Consider the following 14215-nt stretch of genomic DNA (forward strand, 5'->3'; position numbering starts at 1 on the left):
ATTCCAAGTGTATTAAAGACTTCATTATATTCTGATGAACTCCAGGTGTTGTATGTAAGTGTTGAATCACTGAATTCTGCACCTGAAACTAATATTATTACACTCAATGTTAACTAACTGGAATTTAAATAAAAGCTTAAAAAAAACCCTTCATTGTAGAAAGCAAAACTTTAAAATTCTTATTAGAAAATTCAATATCTTTATGACCTTGATGTAGACAAGGATTACTTATACAAGATAGAAAAAAACACTACTTATAAAAAAAAAACACCGATGGACTTGTCTACATTAAAATCCAAACTTCTTTTGTCAAAGATACCATTTTATTTTTTTTTCTTAGTTTGCTGAATTTTTTTTTAATTTTTAAATTTTTTATTTATTTTTTAATTTTATTTTTTATTTTTTATTTTGTAAAATTTACATCCAAATTAGTTAACATATAGTGAAACAATGATTTTAGGAGTAGATTTCAAGAGTAGATGCCCCTTACCCATTTAACCCATCCCCCCTCCCACAACCCCTCCAGCAACCCTCAGTTTGTTCTCCATATTTATGAGTCTCTTCTGTTTTGTCCCCCTCCCTGTTTTTATATTATGTTTGTCTCCCTTCCCTTATATTCATCTGTTTTGTCTCTTAAAGTCCTCATATGAGTGAAGTCATATGATTTTTGTCTTTCTCTGACTGACTAATTTCACTTAGCATAATACCCTCCAGTTCTATCCACGTAGTTGCAAATGGCAAGATTTCATTCTTTTTGATTGCCGAGTAATACTTCATTGTGTATATATACCACATCTTCTTTATTCATTCATCCATCGAGGGACATTTGGGCTCTTTCCATACTTTGGCTACTGTTGATAGTGCTACTATAAACATTGGGGTGCGTGTGTCCCTGTGAAACAGCACACCTGTATCCATGTATCCCATGGATAAATGCCTAGTAGTGCAGTTGCTGGGTCATAGGGTAGTTCTATTTTTAGTTTTTTGAGGAACCTCCATATTGTTTTCCAGAGTGGCTGCACCAGCTTGCATTGCCACCAACAATGCAAAAGAGATCCTCTTTCACCGCATCCTCACCAACATCTGTTGTTGCCTGAGTTGTTAATATTAGCCATTCTGACAGGTGTAAGGTGGTATCTCATGGTGGTTTTGATTTGTATTTCCCTAATGTTGAGCATTTTTTTCATGTGTCAGTTGGCCATCTGGATGTCTTCCTTGGAGAAGTGTCTATTCGTGTCTTTAGCCCATTTCTTCACTGGATTATTTGGTTTTTGGGTGTTGAGTTCGATAAATTATAGATTTTGTCAGAGATACCATTTTAAAAGTGAAAAGGCAAGCCACAGTTCATATAATGTTTGAAACACATATAACCAATAAAGTAATAGTATCGAAAATGTATATTTTTCAATTCCTCCTAAAAATCAATACAAAATTATAAATAATCCAGAAGAAAAAGGCCTCAAAGAGACATTTAGATATATCACAAAGAAGGACTTATGAATGGCCCACAGACACATGCAATATGTAAACACGCAATATGTAAACAGATAAATACAATAGTTATAAACCTCACTGAGATACTCACCTAATTGACAGTTGTGTTAAAAATGTCTGGCAAACAGGCCCATGAAAAGATGCCCAACGTCGCTCCTCATCAGGGAAATACAAATCAAAACCACACTCAGATATCACCCCACGCCAGTCAGAGTGGCCAAAATGAACAAATCAGGAGACTATAGATGCTGGAGAGGATGTGGAGAAACGGGAACCCTCTTGCACTGTTGGTGGGAATGCATACTGGTGCAGCCACTCTGGAAAACAGTGTGGAGGTTCCTCAAAAAACTAAAAATAGACCTACCCTATGACCCAGCAGTAGCACTGCTAGGAATTTACCCAAGGGATACAGGAGTACTGATGCATAGGGGCACTTGTACCCCAATGTTTCTAGCAGCACTCTCAACAATAGCCAAATTATGGAAAGAGCCTAAATGTCCATCAACTGATGAATGGATAAAAAAAATTGTGATTTATATACACAATGGAGTACTACGTGGCAATGAGAAAGAATGAAATATGGCCCTTTGTAGCAACGTGGTTGGAACTGGAGAGTGTGATGCTAAGTGAAATAAGCCATACAGAGAAAGACAGATACCATATGTGTTCACTCTTATGTGTATCCTGAGAAACTTAACAGAAACCCATGGGGGAGGGGAAGGAAAAAAAAAGAAAAAGAGGTTAGAGTGGGAGAGAGCCAAAGCATAAGAGACTCTTAAAAACTGAGAACAAACTGAGGGTTGATGGGGGGTGGGAGGGAGGGGAGGGTGGGTGATGGGTATTGAGGAGGGCACCTTTTGGGATGAGCACTGAGTGTTGTATGGAAACCAATTTGACAATAAACTTCATATATTGAAAAAAAAATTGAAAAAAAAAACAGCCAAAAAAAAAATGTCTGGCAATACCAAATGTTTCAAGAGTATGGAACAATGAGAACTCTTACATATTTTTTGCTGAAATATAAATTGATACAATTACTTTAGAAAACAAATCCAGCATTAATGAACACATCTGAAGATATATAAACTGTATGACCCCCAAATTTCACTCCTTGTATATATTCCAAACATTTTCATGTATGCATTGAAAGACTCATAAAAGACTTTATAAAAGCATTGTGTAAAATAAGAAAAATAAACACTGGAAACAGCTGTAATAGATAGATAAATATATATATATACATATATATATAGAGAGAGAGAGAGAGAGAGAACACACACACATACACAATGGAGCACTATATAGCATTATGAGTGAACAACACTATATACATTAACATGGATGAAATCTCGAAATAAAATCTTGAACTCCAAAAAATATGTCACAAAAGAATATGTAATTTATGATTTTCTTTATATGATGTTCAAAAACATGCAAAACAAAGCAATATATTCAGGGGTTATGGTATATTGTATTATTTACTCAAAATATTCACTACCCTATCTTTGTTGTGGATTTTATTTTTTATAACACTGATGTTAGTCAGTCGTGTGACTTACTTTTGAAATTGAATGTGAGTAGAAGTGATGCATGCCACTTCTGAGAGTAAACTTCAAGAATCATCACATGGTTCTGCCATCACCCTCCTCCATCTGCCACAAGCATAGCATGTCCTACATAGGGTCTGTTCTCTTCATCCTGGAAGAGTACACAGGGAATAAAGCTTCAGCCAACACATAGTCAAGGTAGAACTATATAACATGAGTAAGAAATACTTCTTCATTTTTGTAACATAGAGCTTGTTACCTTACAGTAGATGCTGCCATAACAAAACCCCTAAAATATGTCCCACTAAGTTTGTCACAGAGTAGTGGGTAGCAGGATTAGAGGCTAGAAGGATGGCAACTCATTATGCAGTGGCAAAACATTTAATGAAACTATAGCTACAATAACATAAAACACAGATAATATACTCAATGACTTTGTGACATTTAGCTAAGAGATTTGGAAACAAAATTACTAGTGAATCCTAAGCGCTATTGGCTTCATTTGACATGGTGGTATAGAAAAACAAATGAGCTCACAAAAGCATTGGCCAATTTGTAAGCAAATATGAAAAGAAACGAAAGAAAGTCAGAAAGCTGGGGATTTAGAGGGTTGGAAGACGCAACTTATTCTCATATCCAAAAGTAAAGCTAAGAATACCTCTGAGTGACAAAACCTGATTAAAACTTAGATTTGGGGAGTCATAGACCAAACCAAAGGTGCTAGGGGTGCTTTTTGTTGAACTGATTATAGCAATAGCTGGTAAATCTTTTCAGGTGCACAAATGGCCTAAAAGAGCCTAAGCATATGTCTTCCCCCACAGAAGTCTGATAAGCTAAACAACAATCACAAAAAAATCCTCTGTGTAAGTCTACAGAAGAGAAGCATGTCTTGAAAAAAAATTGCCGATGTGGCTGTTGGTATAAAAAGCTGATGAAGTTGTTGAGAGATTCATACTGCCAAAATAGCCATCAGCCTAGATTAAAAAAAAAAAAAACTGTCTGTTCTAAGAGCAAGAAAATTGTCATCCCCAAGACAACATATTCTCCAGTGCTCTTTTCAGATGTGGTCCAGTGAGGATAAGGGACAAGGAAAACCTGCCCAGACAGTAGAGTCAAGAGTTCTCTAGAAGCATGGGCTGGAGAGGTAGACACATAAAGAGAAAAATGAGCTTCATCAAGAGGCATTTTTCCCATGATGGTGGAGGGTCTTACAACGATTACTCAGTGCTCAGAATTCTGTTCGGCAGATAGTTTTAGTCTATAAATGAAGAAGAGCTATATCTGGATCTGATGTTAAGGTGATCACAAAATCCTGGATCTATAGTCTGGTGCTGTGATGGGATATATCATTTCCTTGGGGATGGGGAGAGTGTATTATTACATGAAAGAGTAAGATGAATATTTGTGACCAAGACAGCAGATTGCAGTCAATTGTACTATTGTTTTTTACTCTTCACTATAATTTTCTGTAAGGAGGTTATACATCCCTGTCCTTTGCTGTTTCTTGTAGTGTCCCTCCTGTGATACATCCTTCTAACTGATAACAGGTTTAGCCAGTGAAACGATGGAATTGATATGTGCCATTTTCTGGCAGCTATAAGAGTCATCACACGGTTTTGCCTTTTCTCATTTTCCTTTACAATGACACTGAGATAGGTGCTATTCCTGTAGCCTGAGTCATGAAATGAAGACATGGAACAGAGCCAAAGCTGACTCATAGGCACCTAGCCAACCAGCACCAATGTATACTTGAGCAATAAATAAATAAATAAATAAATAAACAAACATCTCTTTGTAGAGGTTAGTACTATAGCATAATTTAGTAAAGTGTTAATTCAGGAATATACATAAGTGAGAAAAAATGAAAAATGAGACAATTTTAAAGACAAAATTTGGGACAATCATTCCCTTTAGTGGGGAGGCAGGAGAAGACAAGAAGCACAAGCGTATTTATTTAGGTGGTGGGGATATAGGTGTTTATTATATTATTCTTTCACTTTCCAAATACAGATGGTAGATAGATGGATATATTGATAGGACATATTATATGGTTCATACATATGTGTGAGCACATGGGCAAAAATATACACACATACATGCCTATGTATGTTTTATATGCAAATATACTCTTATATGTATGTTATAGTCTGTTGTTTATATGAAACATTTTGTAATTATAACTGGGGAAAACTATATTAAACTTTAGATAATAAACTAACACCTGCTTTGACCCATGCTTCTTCCCAAACCACACTAGAATAATAGAACTGTAGAAATTTTAAAAATGGCAAAACAACACAAAGACAAGGAAAATGGGAGACGGGAAACAGTGATAATATTTTGACCTAGACAAAAGAAACCTGAAGCTTAGACTAGTAGCCTAAGAAGCCCCATCTCCAAATGATTCATATCAAATTATTCCAGAAAAGTTCATGAACTGTAGGCACAATGTCCTTTGAAAATGGTATTCAGTTAATGCTGAAAACAGGAATTACCTTAAAATCCTATAATTCACAGTTGCACCTCCACTTCTACTCCACCACAAGCAGCTGGGTTACTTCTCATTCTCTACCCTGCAGAAGACTGGAGGTTTAATTTTGCAGACATTGAACTACAAGACATCAGACAAAGCTGATCCAAAAAACATCGTATTAAAAAACCAGGAGATCAAATAATGATTCGCAGCAAAAAATGTTCCTCCACTTTTTACATTTTCAATGCCAGAATGACTCGTAAAGAATTAGCAGTTAATGCTACAAAGAGATTAAAATGATTATTCTTCCAGGGCTGTTACAACTCCTAAAATGTGGACATATGGGGAATCCTGAGTCATTCAAAAAACAATTTCTTGAGTGGCTACTATATGACAAGAATGCCCTAAGCAGAGGAGATACAAGAAAGAAATTGTTCCTTGCGCTTTCAAGTGGTAAGAGTTTGAGGGTGTGAGGAGACATTAAACAAATACTTACACAAGTAATTAATGAATTATAATGATAAAAAGTGCTTCATTGGTGACCATTCTGGTAAATATTTTAACATCAGGAAATAAATACTTAACTGCTGTGATGTGGGTATCAACTAATCAAAATAGACCTAGTGGTAAAATGTTCCAGTGCCTTGCAGCTAAATAGCATCACTGAATATAGTAAGTAATAGCCTCTCATGCAAAGTTTGGTTATTCCACTTTTATTATTATTACTATCAGAAATGAAAGGAATGAAAGGAAATGAAATGAAAATGAAAGGAAAACTCTTACGGAGCATAGAGTCATATATTATGGTCATACTATGATACTAAAAACAGTTGAACTGTAATATGTCAGGTGACTTGTCATCCTTAAATACAGTTAACTCATCTATTCCCACACCTATAGGACAAGTGAGGACTAGTAGAAATAATCATCAGGTCCTGATTATTAGATGATCGAAGAATTCCACAGTGCTCCTTGCATTTTAAATGATGTTATTTTATTTTAGGAGGTAGGGATCAGAGTCCGCAGTCAGGGAAATGTTGAATTCCGCTTTTTGAGGTGACAGTATTAAGACCTGGAGCCAATACAGAAGTTAGGGGTTTTTTTTCCCTTCCCTTCCCTGTAGCATCTGGGGTCTTAAATTTGGATTATGGAAGTCAGAAAGGGTAGGAGTCTAAAGGTTTTAAAGAAATCACCTACAGAGTGGAGGTTAAAAAAGAGTCCTCTTGATGTGTTTTGAATTCTTCGAGAGTATCTAAGCAGCCTTTTTTCTTTCCTCACTCAGCTCTTTCTGCCTCCCTCATGCTCTTTCTCTCTCCTATCCCCCATTCCAGACTTCAAGGTGACCTCCTCCTCGTGGTGGGTAAATGATAGATGAGAGAGACCACCCGGCTGGGCCTACCACACTGCAAGTGCCACCCCAGGTCTGGTAGGGTTCAGAGAGGCCCCCCCATTTAGAACGCTTTGTATTTTTTGTTACACTGTTCTCCCAGCACTGGATAAAAAACATGGCTTGAACAATAGAGCTGTGTGAGATTTAAAATATCTGAATACATAATAATTTCACCCAGCTTTCAGAAAAAACTAAAAAGTAAATAACAAAAACCACTCCTCAGAATGTGTGAACCTAAATTTTCAGTCACTTTGGAAGCATTTTCTTCTTTTTCTAGTTTTTCATTATCTAGGCCAGTTGGCAATAAAACAGCATTTAATTATACATAAACGTGAGAACTCTGGTGAGAGAATATGGGTTGTGATCTACTCAGAACTAGTCTGAGGCCAGAAATTGTTCATTCTTGATGCCTTCATTCTTATCTGCTTTCCCCCTATTTTGTACTTTTATTTTTCCCCGAAATTTTTCTTTCTTGACTTTTTTTTTTTTTGGTATATGGCCTTCATTTTCTGTTTCCTTTCATTATTTTCTCTTTTAAAAGTCCCACCTTTACTAAAGTAAAAGCAGTTTCCTTGCAGGAAAAAAAAAGAAAGAAAGAAAGAAAACTATTTTGTGCAGGAAATAATTACTCAAAATTGGCAGGATTTTTTTGAGTTGTTTTTTTTTTTTTCAGCAATGTAAATTGTAGTCACATTAATGAGATCACATTTTATAGTGAAAGGTACTTTCAGGAAAGGTATGATAAAAACATGCTCCATTTAAACTTGAAGCTTCTCCTGGAAATGCATTATGGACTTCATTTGAATAAGATTTATCCTGTGAATCTGTTGCTTCTTACGGATTTTGAGAAAGTACCCTGTTCTTCCTGTCAGTGGCAGGCAGCATCTTTTTAATTTTTTTTCCCCAATAATATTGCAGTACTCCAGTACTCATTTTAAAGATAGATGGATTTTTTTCTCTCATAAAGAAGAACATTGTGGGGGAAAAAATGCTGGATGTGATTTCAAAAAATGTCAAAATATGTCAAACGCAGATACCACTCAAGGGTTTCATTAACTGAAGCTTTGGTGATAAGTGTCATCTTGTCAAAGACCCACCCATCTCTTCCAATACATTACCAAATGTACTAATTTCCTTGCCGAGCTTGATGTTTATTGTATAGCTGAAATTGAAAATGGTCGGTAATGGAGTGAGCTTCAATCCAAGACCAATTCTGAATCTAAATTACTTGCTTCTTTCAATAGCATCGACAGAGGAGAGCTTTATGCACCTTGTACCTAATCAACCCTTACTGTGACCCTAAATTCAGCAGTCTTCAGAGATTAATAATAAAATCCTCAGTTCAAACAATTATTTGCCCTGAACAAGTTGCCCATTTCTTATGCTGGGAATGAAAGAATGTGACATTATTTTTTAAAAGCTCTGCATGTTGTGGCCCACCATTTATTTTTGATCTCTGACCCCCCCGTTGCAGCCTGATTGCAAATCCCACATGCTTACTTGAATATTTTGGGGGGATGGGGAGGGGGGAGTTGTGAGGAGATTTCTTTGTTAGCATTTTAATATGCCTGTTCTCATTCCATATCCCCTTATAGTTCTGTTTTTCACAAAATAAATGAGATATATTTTATCAATATATATTTCTAAAGTTTTTAATATACAGCTATTGATCTTGGAAAGCATGACCTAATTCTGGCTTTGTACAAAACTACTCTGAGTCTCTAGAAGATAAACTCTCTGGAAAAATCAACTATATCTCTACTTTCTCAAAGAATAAGGTTCAGAGAGTCTCTTATAGAGACTCAAACCCTAAGTAATCTTTTAATCAGTTATTTTTCTTCCTCAGTTCTGCTTGGCAATGTAGATGATAGCCCTTGAGTGAGATTAGCTGAGCCATATCAAATTCTTTTACTCATATTTACAATGAAAAATATTTTGTTACATTCAGTGCCAGAGGTGTTTTGTTTGTTTGTTTGTTTGGCTTTTTTTTTTCTCTGTGTCTCAACTTCCTTATGTCCAATTAGTACTCATTAGTGTGGTTATGATGATAGAAAAGCTTAATCCTTGCTCTTCATAACATTAGGGAGTTGAGGGAAAGTTCTGAAACAGAACAGTAAAGGAAATATTTGGACACCCTAAATGGCTCCTTTGATTCATCATCGAGAGTCAGTCTTCTGTCTAGGAGCCTGCTAGTGGAGGGAAGAGACCCATAGTGCATCGCTGTCCTAGAAATTCTGCCTGACATTTGACATTGTCAACATTTCCTCTGGCTGTCTGCTTTTGGAGGAAAACTCTCCCTAAGGACTGCCCTGCTTGACAATATGAGTGTCTCCAGAAGATTCTCCTGTCTTTTGAATGCATTTTTTATGCCCAACAGCAATAATGGCCATCTAAGTATTGATTATATATTATGTCTGCTGAGGTGGCAAGTACATTATTGTTGCAAAAGGCTGAGAGGTTGAGAAACTAGGTTATCTATAAACTCTCTCGCCATTGAGTATTTCTTCTAGTGAGGGTCAACATACAAAGCTATCTTTGGACTTTATTTTACCTTATTCTGTGATTCCAATTGACGGATAATGCAATGAGATGGCCAACATATTCCAAGTTCTTTGAAAACACACTCATGTTTACCATGGAAAGGACATAAATTTGTTCATCACCACAAGGGGACAGTAGTCTTATGGAGGTCTGATACATGAGGAAGGCTAGGAATTACCCAGGGTGGTGCCCTACCAGGGCACCCAGATGCTAATTAGCAGCAGTGAATTGGTTAAGTAGACTTTGAAAGGCAGTCAGGACATAATCTAATACTTTCTCTTTCATCCAAAAAAATACAATAGATGGTATATAGTAAGTCTGCTGTGTATAGTAACAGCAATAAGGACACTGAGCTTTTATTATAAACTGAATTACATCCCCTGTGTGGGGACACTAGAGAGCCTATCGTATAGTAAGAATTCAGCTGAGATCACAAGCTTGCCTCACCTAAACCTTCTGTGATGTGATGAGAATGACTTTTGGTTACCGTACATCAAAGAGGGTCTAGCAGGCTAAACAGTGATTGATCCATTCTCCTCTTTCAAGTCCTCTCTTCAAAAATAGCTTTAAAGCAATCATCTAATAAGTGTCAGAATAGAAGATAGAAAATGTTAGTACAAGTGCTAGGCATATGTCTACACTAGCTAAATTTTCTGCAAGATGTTCAATGACTGAATAAGGTTTCCGGAGTAAATGCTATCATCTTGTAAGAGGCAAGAAGCACTAAATGGGCTGCCATTGACATGGAAACAATGCTGAGATTTAAAGTGATTTAAGGCAAAATACTGTGATTTGCTCTACTAGCAGAGAATTCTGTTAAGAAAATTTGGGAATAATTTTATTTATATACAAAATCTGGTATAAGACTTGCATATGTACACAAAGGAAATAGTATTTTTGTAATATTCTTTCACAGATGAATATTGTGAAAGCTGAGTTAAGGGGACCAAACATGTGACTGACCCAATGTGATGGTCATTAGAGCTATTCACAAATATTTTGATTCCCTTCTTCCTTGCTTCCGAAGTCAGATCTGGCCATATGATTTGCTTTGAATGAAATGTGAGACTAAGTGAGTTATGTCACATCTGGATGGAACTCTAAGAGCTAGTGGAAGATTTATTACATCCTTGTCTCCTTGTCTTGATGACTGTGGAAGCTTGAGTCATGATGAAGCCTCCTGGATTCCTGAATCATTATTATGAGCAGATCTTGCTGCTAATCTGCACTGGACATGCAGGATGAGCAAGAAATAAACCTGCATTATGTTGAGCCACTGAGATTTTGGAGCTGTTTGTTACCACACCATAACCCAGCCTATCCAGACAGACACATCACAGTATTAAGTGACACTAAGTAACTTAATACTTCTATTAGGTCTGAGTAATGTAAAATGGCATATAGTAAGTTATCATTGTGGATCACATGCCTTCATTTATACGGGCTAACAAGTATGTATTAAGAATATACTATGTGCCAGACAAAGTACATGGAAATAACAAATAATTGCTGAATGTGGTTTGATGTGTCACCCTTTGTTACCTCTTTGCTAAATCCCTGAAGAGTCTATGAATAAGGGTCAAAGTGTTCACTGCTTTAGTATAACTAATGAAGATAAAAAATAATCTAAGATTAGTGGTGTCTTGACTTTTTTTTTTAATGAATGGCAGTGTTTCAGAGGACAGTGTATTGGAGGAGAAAATGGGTTTATTTCAGAAAATCCTGAGATTTCTTATATTGGCCAAATATTTGTAATTCTTAACCCTTACAATTCCTCCATTCCCTAACCACATCGGGCACTTCCCAGGTTTGCACTCTTGTTCAGGCTATGTTCTGCCTTGAAGGTTCTTCTTAGCCCCTTCTCATCTTTCAGACACCAGCTGAAATGTCTTTCCTTTCATGAAATTTTGTTTGCTCTGTCTCCCCACAGCATCAGGTACAGACCTCTACTTAGCACTTATTTCAGTCCACTTTACATTATGATTATTATTTACATGATAGAACTTCCTGCTGTAAGACTCGATCCCCCCACCCATAAAGGCTGTACATTCATTGTAAGTAAAGGCTTTTGTTTTTTTCCTGCTTTACGTATCTCCAATCTGATGCCCCTCCTTACAGCTCAATACATGTTAATTGATATTTGAATTGATTTGAGAGATTTGTTTGGGTGTGATCATGGATTTCTTAAAACAGATTGCAATTGCCCCAGCTCGGAATATTGAAGAAACAAAGAAACCCTTTCAGCTCTAAGAAGGGCGGTTGTAAAGCTGATACTTTTGGCTACTCTTGGGGGAATTAGTTCTCTTTTGGCTAAGAACCAAAGCCTGCCTCCTGAACACCCATCACACTTAGCTAATTTCCATTCTCCCCAGGGACCAAGACAGAAAGACAAAAGAGGAAGGAAGTAGGCATTTCAGAAGAAATGAAACCCACCCACAAAGAGCCAGTTGAAAGGGAGAAATGAGGAGGGTAGGAGGGAGTTGGTGTTAAAAAAAAAGAAAGAAAAAGAAAAGAAAAAAAGTGGATGCAGAATTTAAATTGCATTTCATTATCCATCTTCTCTGCATCATACCAATAACTCTCTTGATTTGCTATCTCTTCCCAGGGTAAGTCCTGGCTGCTCAAAGCTTGTTGCTACTGGAGCAGTGATCAGAAACTCTCAGTGTTTATGCCAAAGATGCCAAGTCACGGTGTTCAGTCCTTCTCTCTCCCCTTCCCGTTTTCCCTTCCTCACTTGGACCCCAGCATCTACCAGCCAGGACACCTGCCCTTCCCTGAAAGTTTAAACCATGAGTAATAAATACGAGAAAGAATCATGTAGTTTTCCTCTCATGGTTTGTCAGCCACGTTAACTTTTCACCATTCAGTCCGTTTCTTGCCTGTCATTCTGCAGCAAGATTGAGAAAACTAATGACTTTGGCTTCAAAGAGGTGGAGGATTGAATCTTAGTTCTCCCACAAACTTGCCTTAAATACCTCAGAATGCTACTCAAGCATTTGCCTGTTGTCTTAATCTTGTGAAACAGACTTACGTATGACTGTGTAAAGTGATTGTGGTAAGGATAGGAGATAGGGTTGTAAAGTCACATAGTTGGTGCTCAGTAAATCTTACTATTGTTATTATGAATAAATATTTTTCAACTATTTTTCTTCTTCTTTGTGAAGTTTCCACCATAATGATCTTGGTTGTGTCCTAATGATCTCATGTCTAATATGCTGTTTCTTCTAAGTCATCTTTCTAAACATAGATATCATAGCGTGGTACCTTCACAAGACCCATTCCATACCTCCAAAACTGTTAAAAACTTTCCAGTCATTCTTTGGGGTGTATATAAAACCTTTAACCCAGTTTATCTCATGAAGGCTGCAGCAATCTGGTATCTGTATCTAGTCTCATTGCCCATTGTTCTCCTAATTTTAACTGTGAGAAACTGTTTCTCTAAGGAATTCCAAAGAGTCACAGCTCTCAAGGTCCATGTAATAGACCTCCTATGTTGAGACTGGGTTTGGCCTGTGACTTGCATTGAGCACTAGGAAGTCAACACCTGTGACCGAAGCAGAAGCTTGATAAGTATTTATACACTGGGGCTCTCCCTCTTGAAACTCCGCTGGTATCATGTGAAAAAGTGCAGTCTGGTCTGGCCCTTTAAGTATGAGTGACTTCATGGAGAGGGTTGCCAAGCTATCTTGGATATCCCAGCTGAGTCTAACCCAAGCCAATGCAGCTACGTGAGTGTACTCAGCCAAAGCTAGCAGAAAAACCATCCATCCAATGCATACAATTATGAGAAATATTAAGGCATTGTTGTTTGAAGCCGTGTTCCAGAGTAGTTTGTTATACAGCAATAGATAACTAATGAAGTGCCTTTTTTCTCCAAAATAATGAGCAACTATAGTTTTATGAAAACATCACTTTTTGTCACACATCACATTGGTTTGCAAATGCTATTTCTTGTGCTGGTAATGCCCTTCACCCTTGGCTGTTACTCTTTGTATCCCAGCATATGCAGTGGAGGCTGGCATATACTAAGTGTTCAATAAAGACTGAATAAATACACTTAAAATGTCCAAATATGCCACAAAGCCTTCAAAGGTATACACTGTGTCCCCCATTGTTCAGATTGAAATTTTAGATAGAAATGTATCCATGTTGCTACTTTTATGAAAGAAAATAATGGTTTACATGCAGCTACATACTCACAGTCAAAGATACTACAGAAAATGTCTTGGCTTGAAAAGAGATTTAGGTTTTATTAAAAATAAAACAAGTTCTTTCACTACTTAGTTAGCAACTTAAAAATTATAATATCAAGAGCTAGCAAAGGTATACAATAGTCCTCATACATTATTGGTACCAGGGAAAATCAAGGTGAAATTTGGGAGATGAATTCTGGTACATGTATTAAGAGCCATAAAAAATACAGGTTTTCTTTGATCCAGTAATTCCATTTCTGGCAGTCTAACTCATGGAAGTACTCCAAAATACAGAAAAATAGGTATGAGAACATTGGGTATGGCATGATTTGTTTTGGAAAGTATAAATAAGTTAGATTCCCATCAGGAGGAACTTGGCTCAATCAGTTTGGGTGTATCCATTTAGTGAAATGTCATGGGCCATTTAATAGCTATGAAGTCCATCATGGAAAATACAAAAGAGGAAATATTAAGAGGAAAAAATAAGAATGCATAACTGACAACAATATAAAAATATAAATGTAAAAAGAATTATAAGGAATTATAGGTAATTTTCTCTCTTTCTCCCCCAGATTTT

This window comes from Prionailurus viverrinus, chromosome C2 (assembly GCF_022837055.1).
Source record: "Prionailurus viverrinus isolate Anna chromosome C2, UM_Priviv_1.0, whole genome shotgun sequence".
NCBI classification, from domain to species: Eukaryota; Metazoa; Chordata; class Mammalia; order Carnivora; family Felidae; genus Prionailurus; species Prionailurus viverrinus.